The sequence below is a fragment of the Bradysia coprophila genome (assembly GCF_014529535.1).
Source record: "Bradysia coprophila strain Holo2 chromosome X unlocalized genomic scaffold, BU_Bcop_v1 contig_20, whole genome shotgun sequence".
Taxonomy (NCBI): Eukaryota; Metazoa; Arthropoda; class Insecta; order Diptera; family Sciaridae; genus Bradysia; species Bradysia coprophila.
In genome coordinates, this window is record NW_023503307.1 from 6,106,052 (window position 1) to 6,116,428 (window position 10,377).

Below are 10,377 nucleotides of genomic sequence, written 5' to 3' on the forward strand. Positions count from 1 at the left end.
GTTACTTTTAAAGGAAAAATTTGTTTCTGAGTCATAACTCAACCCACTGTGCAGAAAGCTGTGCAGATTCATAAATTTACACAATCAGCAAAGGCATGTTACCACCCACACACCAATTTTCCCCTTAAAAATGACACATTTTCGCGTGCTTTAATGGTTTTACTAAAAAAAAAAGATTTTGGTTCAGAGAAATCATCAACAAGAGAATATCTTCCGCCTAAATGTAGGGTCCAAATTTGCAAGGGGTCCATTAATTCATACTATACCAGAACATTTCGTTAATGCGTCATCTCCCATTTACGAAATATCAACAAAATTCTTACTAGCGAATCTGATGTAATAATTTGTGCTTATAACTGCGCTTTGACAAAATTTCGTTCAATCTCTGAAATTTTCATTTTCAGTCAGCACTATCTTCTCAGATAACCGAATTGACTAAATTGTCGGTATCGTCGGAACACGTGTGTGACGGTCAAAATTAACTTCCTTTACTTGAAAACTTGATTTATATCCGTAAAATTGCAATCGCTGCGGTTATGTGAACCAACAGAATAATGGTACGACCAAAATTAATACGAGTTGACGACTTTCAATGTATCACATTGAAGAAACGATTCCTCCTTTTACTTTTAATCATTATTAAGTGGCGGTAGTTGCTTCATTGAAACGGCGACGAGTTGGCTGCCTGTTGCAATCCGATAATCGTTTCAACTTCTACATAGTTATCAATCCAAGAGAGTTACAAATTCATCAAAGGTACACAAACCTTCCTCGTAATCCTCCAAATCGTTATAATGAAGAGAGACTAGAAACCTAAGTCGATTTATTAATTTTGTCGATTTTACAGTTGTCGATGACAGATAGTGGATTCTAATGCTTGATTTCCACTTACCAAAAAAGTACGCCGTTGAGAGACAAAACTGAATTTTTTGAATTTTTTCTTTGTTTACTTGAGAGCTTGCTCTATCATTGCTCTCACACGGAGTACTTTTTGTTGAGTGGAAACAATACTTAAACACTTTAAAAGCGCATTGACTTAAGGTTTTGCTTTAAGCGCAGTCTCCCCATTATCTGTTTTGTGTTTTATCATTCATACACCTCTATATGTGTTCCAATATAATCAAAGCAAAAAACCTTCAGATAACTCTGAATAAATGCCCACATTAAATAATAATAATGATACGGACCATAATAACCAGCAATAAGATCAATTTTGACTCATAACCCATTAATGTGCATTGCTACTACTCAATGAAAATTATATTTTCAGTGAATTGGCATAGACCTCTCTGGTAATTAGCAACACATATATACGATGTGTATACATTCAGTTCCCAAATCACTGAAAGAATAAATTAACTACAATTAGCAATAAGTCTATGTTTCATCCAATGCTCTGCCGAGTTTGACCTTAGTATCGGCTATTCAACCACAGTTCATTTTCACAAACCACATGATTTTGAAATGCAATGTCATCGCTAGTTTTTCGCCTCACTCTTAAAACAAAAGTTTTTTTTTAAACATGAATATCACCTCAACAACTTGCAAAAAAAAAAATTGTTTAATTTAAACGTCTACACTGATCCCATACCTACATTAAACATTAAACAAAAAAAAAACAAAAAAAAAAATATGCGAAAAAACATAGCGATCACTTAAGCAGCATTATTCATCATCATCTAACATTAAACGTCTCTCCCTCGTCATTAAAACAGTCAACGAGACCAATTATAAAACTATTTATAAACTTAAGGTATCGATTACCAGAATGTATGACCTTGTGCAAAAATTTTACCGTTTAGTAAATCAGCGAAAAAAAATTTACTTCCGAAGTTGAAATGGATAAAAAAAACACACACACACCGTCTTGACCGACCTAGAACTTGTCTCTCGCTCTGCAGTTAAATTTGCAGAGTTGATCGTGATACGAAAATCAAGCTAAACATCTGATTTGAAATGCCACAAAAACAGAATTTTTGTGCGATTTTTTTTTACTGGTACTTTTGTGTTAAAGAAATTCTTTTAATTCTTGTGGATATGTAGTGCTAACATTGTATATTGAATGAACTCTGTTAAAGAACAATGTGCCCGCAGGACATTTGGTCATAATCATTGGTCATTACATAGGTTTTACATTGGTCAAACTTGTGTAAAGTGTCGCTTAATTGACCCCAAAACAAGCAGTCGAGTTGTTGATTTTTTTTTTTGCTTTTCTTTATATCGTAAAGCAACATTGCGAGTTTTTTTTCTGTAGAAAAAAAATGTTGTAGGTAATGAATATCGTGTGTTATTCTGAGTAAGTTGTGTGTATATACAAACATATTATGTGCTTTAGGAAATTGAAAGTTGATTATAAAATATTGAACTTGGTTTTTTGATCTTGAATTTATTTATATTAAATACTGGAATCTATATCTATAGCCGTGGTGGGTATATGATGTGATAAGATATGCTAAGAAGACAAATAAAATTAATTTTTTTTTTCGAGCATTTCAGTTATAAATTGCCGTTTTTAAGGAAGGAAGTGCGGAAGTGAATGATGAACCGTGTGCATGCAACCAATCATTATAATAATTTACACGAAATTTCAATTAATAATGCAAATGATATGCTAATTTAAATTGAATGAACAATTATTGTCAGTGCTCCATTGTGCCCTCTGTATTGTGACAAACGATTAATGGAAAAGGTTAGGTCGAAAATGATTTAGAAAATTAGGATTTCAATGGCAATATAGTACGGTTGGGTTCAAACCGAATTTCAATTGGATACAGTCGAATCAAGAATCGTTTTTATATTTAGTTAAGTATAGAGTTATAGGGTAGGTATATAACATATAGACGGTGTTTTGTTGAATGATTCCAATGGTTAATGGACGTAGTAGAGAAGACATTCGTGACTACTTATGGACAGAAAATTCTGGTCCAATTGTATGACCCCAGCTTGAAAACGACGGTTAAATAATAGGTGCAAAAATTGAATTCAAGTAAAAACGAATGGTAACATACAATACCGTTGGCCATATGAAAGTGTATAGCTTATAGTTGGTAGACAGTCGATTGTACCAGAATTTGGGGTTGATATAGTCATATATACAGGTCATACAGTGATGTGATGGATTTTTATTGGTACATTACTGCTGAGTCGAAAGCCCTAGGGTTGTAAAGTGTTTCTTATTTTGTAGTCGTGTTTCGTTGATCCAAGGCGATGTCGAAAAGTGACTTTTATTCCGAATGACGTAAAAGATTTTATCGCATACACGGTGTGATTCCCCGAAAAAATTATTCACCTAGGATATATAAACAAACATTATACTTCTGTAAATTGTCAAAGTGTCATTCGCATATCTTGTTGTCTCGTTTTCGCTTATGCGATAAAAAAGAATATGCACGTATGACAAGCCGTCTCGGCAAGCCTCGACCGCTTTGTCATACGTGCATAATATTTATTAAAATTTACATGCTGAAGTTAGTATTGCGACTGATGCAAATAACAGCAGATTATTGACATATGAGGGGAAGCATCGAGATTTACCGAAACGTAGGGGAACGATAAATTCCACTATCAATTTCACGGCATGTCTTACAGCGAAAGTCACCCAAATAGACGAGAACTTGATGTACAGTCTGGGAACTGTAACATTAAGAGTTTCCATTGATTGAAACGTTGAATCATTGAATGCACGATATGACTTGAAAATCATTGATATTTGCAAGAAATTATTAGCCGGATTTACAAACGGTTGATCAACTACTGACTTGAAATTTTCAAAAAGATTACACAAAATTATCTTTTCGGAGTTTACCGTCATGATCTTCATAAAAATTAACTGAAACTATTCAATCAACAATAGTTGATTAAACATCATTGAGAACCTGTTCTTGCTTCAGTCAAATTTTCAAAAACGTGAGAACTGATTTTGTCATGCAAGTTTGTTGGCCATTTTCCGTGGCCATCAGCTCGATCATAATGTTGTTACGTTAATTTAGAATCAATAGAGAAGAACTATACATTCGAAACAATAGTCCAGATACGTTTGAAAAAAGTTATGACGTGCTTAACAGTGCTTAAAGACCAATTAAAATTCTTTATGAGTTAAAAACAAAACGACAATGTAATGCAAGGAAAATTGACTCACGGTTTTATCGTAGTAACAATTAGTTGTTATTTTTATCAATTATTTATATAAAAAGAAATTAAAGCAATGTGTCAACCGTTACAATTTTAAACATTTTATTCGAATGTGTGTTCTAAACGGTACACTTTAAATGAAAATTACATATAAAAACAGAGGCGTCCGATATGTATTCAGAAGACCATTCCGAGAATTTCAAAAAATTTCTATAGAAAAGAGTGGAAAGGAACGTAGAATTTCGTTTTTCTAAAATTAGGTCGTGCTATACGGATGGATCTGCTCAACGTCTCTTTCGATAGATATTTGCAGAAAACTTTTAGTGATTTATGCAGTCAGCGTCAGTGAAATTTAAACATAAATTTGCTTCAGCTGTCTTTCAGTTGCACTCATGCAAAGAAAACGTCTTTGTACGGTTTTATGTCTATACACATAATTGCAATAAACCCATGTTTGTTTGTATAAATGAATCCGCTGAAAAACAGCTGAAGCAAATTAATGTCTTAGTTACTGACGTTCACTGTATTTGAAACCCAATGAAATTCCTTAAGAAAAGCTCTGGAAAAAGAACAAAAGAAACTTTTCTTAATAAATTCCGATTTTCATATTGGAAGAATTTGACTAATTGGGAAAGTTGCAGTAGTTCTTTTATGTCTAACGATCTTTGTACGACATCGATCCTTCACAGGTCAAAGAGATGAATATTTATAAATAAATCTTGCAGTTAAGTGCAGTTAAGAAGCAGAAAGTCTTTTACTTTATTTGTTATCATGTAAGTGAAAACTTGTTAGAGCCCACGGTTTTTTGTTGTTGCCGACGATAGTAGAAGTTTGACATATGATTCTGACTCTGACGCTATAAAGCCTAAACTGAACTTATACGGAGAAACGTACAACCATTGAATTCTTTCTTTACCAATCATGCCAATCAAAGTAATTTTACTTTGCTAGTGAGGTAATGTGGCTATTCCCTCACTAGTGAAAACCTTTTCCCTCGCTCGTAAAGTAAAACGATATACTTTACACGTGAAATAAATTGCTATCTCGTATCACGTTGAGTAAAAGTACACAGAGAAAAAAGTCGGATTAAATGTTTAATCTACAGAAAGATTACGAATATTTTAAATATTTCGAAAGATTTATTTTCAATCTTTTTTCAAAGATTACAAAAATTAAATCTTTCGATAGATTGCGTTTCGGGTTAAAATGGTTAAAATGGCTAAAATTGATAGTAGCAATGAAAAGTAAAGAATTTCCCACGAAAATGTTTTGTTTTTGTTTAAAGTTCGTTGTTATGGTATCTAGAGTTTATGATTAGAAGCTACTGCCATGTGTAATTTTTAGTCACCTGATAGCGATTCAAAAGTAAAAACCACAGTACACAAATGTTTGAGATTTTTTTTTTTGCTTTACTTAAAGGATATTGATTTCCGAGTTAAGAAAATCGTTGAAAAAGTAAATAATTCTTTCATGCAAATTGGTCTGTTATACTTCTTAATCAATGGTACAATTAAATATGGGTGCAAAATACCGTTTTATTATAATATTTTCCATACGCTTATGGCACTTTTCAATAGTTTTGCCAGGCTCAACTTCCTTATCTATGCTCATACAGATTTATGAAGTATGATAACCGTTTATTAAATAATTGGAAAAATGAAAAAAAAAATGTTGCCTTCGATTAGGATTTGAACTCGTTTACTATGATGGTTACCTCAGTTGGTACAAAGGTTTCGTTCAGAAGATTATTTTTTAATCTTTGAAAGAGTAGAATCTCCGCAACAACGGTTCGAAAAAGAATCTTGCTAAGATTAAGAACCCAATAGCTCAGTGGTAAAGTACAGGACGGGAGATACGGAGTTACCGAGGTGAACGAGTTTGAATCCTGATCAAAGTAAGTGAAAAAAAAAACATTTAATTTCAACTAAATAAATAAATTTCCAATTTCAGAATAAATAAAACAAATAAATCTGACTCAATATTCAAATAAATGTTGGAAAAAAATTTTTAATTTCAAAATAAAAAAAATTGGAATCTCTAGGAAGATTTCGATCTAATCCGTCGACAGATTATTTTCGAAAGATTAAATGCAAGTAATCTTTCGAAAAATTAGATTTCAATCCAAAAATAAATTTGGTCCTATATGTAATCCGAAAAAGATTTAAATCTAATCCAGGATTTTTCTCTGTGTACCTCGGGCTGAAGCCCTCGGATACTTTTACTCATCTGGATACGACATATCAAATTACTTCACTGGAATAGTAATGTACTATTACATAAGTGTCTGGTCTCGAGTCTAGTACAATTTCACTACATATATACAAATTGTATGATAAAAATTAAAAAATTATGATACTTCTCTCTGTGTACACCTAACGCAAAGGGCGCCACTGGGCAAGTAATACGTACGCGCGCCGTGTAGAAATTCTAATTAGCAACATCTAAACTGAAAAAGTAATAACTGAAATAATTAAATTAATTACAAAAACAATAATCATCAAAAAATTGCAAATTATATAGCGAAATAAACGATTTCCTGGAAATCACATATCACAGAAATTATTGTATTGTCCTTCAATTTTCTGTCTTAACCATCTCGTAAATCATTCATTGTTTTGCTACTAAACGCACTTAAGCAACATTAACATTTTCTCATGTTATAAACGGTACATGAGAGTTCTCTTTTAAGACATATACCTCAACAACCGCACTTATCTTCGCCCCACATTTTCGTAACATCAAATTTAAATTAGAAATACATTAAAATTGATTTAAAACATATTTGTCGTTGTTTTAAACTTTACACGAGAGTATTTATTTTTGTTGTAAGTATTATGATCGAGTATAATCAGCGTTAATGCTTTATGCATCCTATGAATGGATATTGCAAAAACGAAATATTGAAATGTGCAATGCAATGTTCACATGAGGTTATAATATGCAATTTTATATTAGCTCTCATGAACCAATTTTATTGTATAAAACGCTTATCAGAATCGAGACATTCGATCGGTACATACAGAGCGAAATGTGTAACGTCTGGTACAAATATATTTATTCAAACGAAGAATATATTGACCGAGATATTGACACGATACAAACGCATTTTCTTACCCGTTTTTTATTAGAGAACACGCACAGAAATGGTAACATTTAGGCAGAAAATACACAAGCAATTTTGCGTTGATATGGGATCGACAATCATACTGCGTTTGCCATTGAAATTCGATATTCACCACAGACTAAACAATGAAAAACGCGGCATAATTGTTGATCCCATCAATGCAAAATTGTGTTTTCGACCTTTCTCTGAAGAGCGAACGGACTCTGGGTAAGACAGCTTTTGACCGGTTGTTGAAAACAAACGTATAGGTCTCTGTTCTTCTGTTTATATCGCCAAGTGTTTGCTACAAAGTCTTTTATTTCGTTTGTTGAGAATACCCTACACCCATTTTATTATCATCAGAGACCACTGGCTGGACATTTTATGGTGCAATTCAAGCCACTAGAAGACCGTGAGCAATATTTTGTACAAGCTCGGACAATACTATTACGGTTCAAAGCAATTTTCGAACTGAAATAATACCTCAAACTGCAACATTTTCCACAGAAAGAACTGTACAGAAAACAAAATTACATTTAATTTATGAAATAATATCTTTCCAATCAATCAAAGGAATAGCAAACTATTACAAATGACTTCTTGCATCAGTCTGTTCAAGATTGTTAAACCAAGAGAAGTACCAGATTCGACATTGCATAGGTTCTAATTTTCGTTAAAATAATTTTCCGTTTTCCTCTAAAAATTATTTCTAGGCTCAATTAGAATTATACTTCTACTACAGTAAGCAGGAACATAGACGACATTGAACTACATTTCTTGAAATATGTGTTAACTAGTAGCAAAAATATAACAGCAGTGACAAACCTTGCTTTTATTTAAAATAGATGAAAATTTCGCCCATGTGCACTACAATTCAATAACCAAATACTAATAAAACTGTCGGAAGTAAGATTTTCTTGGAACATATTTTATGCAGGTACTTTACGTTATTTTACGTAATTGAGTTTCAATTTATTTATATATTCAAAATTTTATTAAAATCGATCGATTTAGCATAAATTAAATGAGAATATTCTCAATCAATTAAAAGATATTTTACGTTAATGAATCCAACATAAAATTCATTTCAAAATAATTTCTTAACATTCCTAGAAATGGAACACTAATACACTTTACAAATTTGAAGAATAAGTATCCTTAAATGAGGTGGAGCTCTTTCCACAAAATGTTTAAATCTACTAACCATTCAATCGAAGATGGAATGACATGATAAAATACTGAAACAAGTAGTATACGAGTGTATTTGGTGAAAATTTGTTGATGAAGAGGATGAAATAACATTCCCTTCTTTTAACATTCTATTAAAGCGGTTCGATTTCCATCTGAAAAAGTATAATTTGTAGCTGAATCTGAATGTTGTGATTTTGTGAAGGCTCACAACTCTTCGTAGCTACGAATACGGTGAATTTATGGACAGAAGTACTTCAATTACAACTAGCGCCACATAAACTGTGAGAAATTTTACAATTGAAGAAAATCCATTGAAATCATAAAAAAAGGTTTTTCGGCTTAAATTTTTCATATTGAAGTTCTTCACGGAACAGGAGGTAGCATAGCACTGATCCTAGCATTGTATTAGAAAATATTCTGAGGCTGATGCAACCAGACGAGGTTCTGAATTTATTTCGTTGAGGCAAGAGCACGAGTTATGTTTTCTTGGTGTGAGTTAAAACCGTTGCAATTGTACACACATGCATGTATCAAAATTTGGAGGCTTTTTGCCATCTGAAATACAAGTGCAGGCCTTAAGAGTGTATTTATTTCCGACGACAATTCCACAATTATTATTTTATTAATTTCTGATTACTGTTTTTATAGTGCAAGTTCATAATCATTACTTTTACTCTTAATTTTATTAGAACCTTACCCACTTTACATTAGTTATATCAAGGACGTATGACAATTGTGAGTTTAAGTTGTTAGTAGAATAGTCACGCATTTTACTGGGAATTTCTTTTAGTTTTAAGATTGTTATTACATGCTTTTGTTTCCTCTAGGGTCGAAAGAAGCTTATTAAATTAAAACCCTCTCAAAGAAAAATAAATTGACTTTAAGCTCAAAAGCATGTAATAGACTTTGGGTCGTCGTCTGCAACAGGTCACAAAGAACGAATTGAGAGTACACAGAACCAGGCCGTCATCATCCTAAACAAAGACAAAGCGATACCAAGAACTCTCACTAAACCGAAGAAGGCGGTACTGTGGATGCACCAAATTATCTCTGGAAGTTTGTAGTTTGTACACACCCTACCTAGGAAATCAACTGAACCTGAATACTGAAGAGTGAAGATTGTCAACCGAGAAATTCAGGTTTTATTAGACTGAAACATCAGAAAACGGATCATGGATGGAACTCTCCACTCAACTATACGTGCATAGCATTCAATTGTGCAGCGCCAGTTGTCGATCCGACGTTTCCATTTTTATGAGCTTAAAACAAGAAGTTTTCAAACTGCCAGATCGGTTATCCGATAACCTCATAGAACTATGAAACGGGAGATGACGGTAAGTGGAATAAGAAAAAGGACTGTGATATAGTGGAAAGATGTTGAATTGGAGACAGCTAGATTGTGATAATAGGAATAGGTTAATTGAATTTGAAAGATTTTTTGAATTTGATTTAGACATGATTTTGACTCGGAATTGACGCAACTTAGATGTATAGAGAATGACGAAGCTAGAAAGCGAAATTTTCGTTTTGTGTGAATTAAATTGTAAATTGTGAATTTGGATGGCTGAATTGGATTAATATTTAATATTTGACTGCTTTGATAATGATGATGACGATGATTGTAGCTGTGTCGGTTTACTAAAGTATAATAATAAATTTAAAAAATTCACCAATTTTACTTCAATTGAGATTGTTCTCAGGAATTTAATAGATCACGAGATCCCGCTCGTTTTATTAAAAAGCCATGAGTCAACATTTTCCCAGTGACAGTAAACTCTCCTTGTTGTATGACAAAATTACTTAGCTTTACGTGGACTTCCCTACAATCTCATTTATAACAAAAATTATCCGTAACTATGTCACTATGCCCAAAACTATGCCATTATACAGTACCCTTACGCATAGTTTTTTTTTACATTTTCTTTTTATATCCAAATCTAAAAAAAACCAGC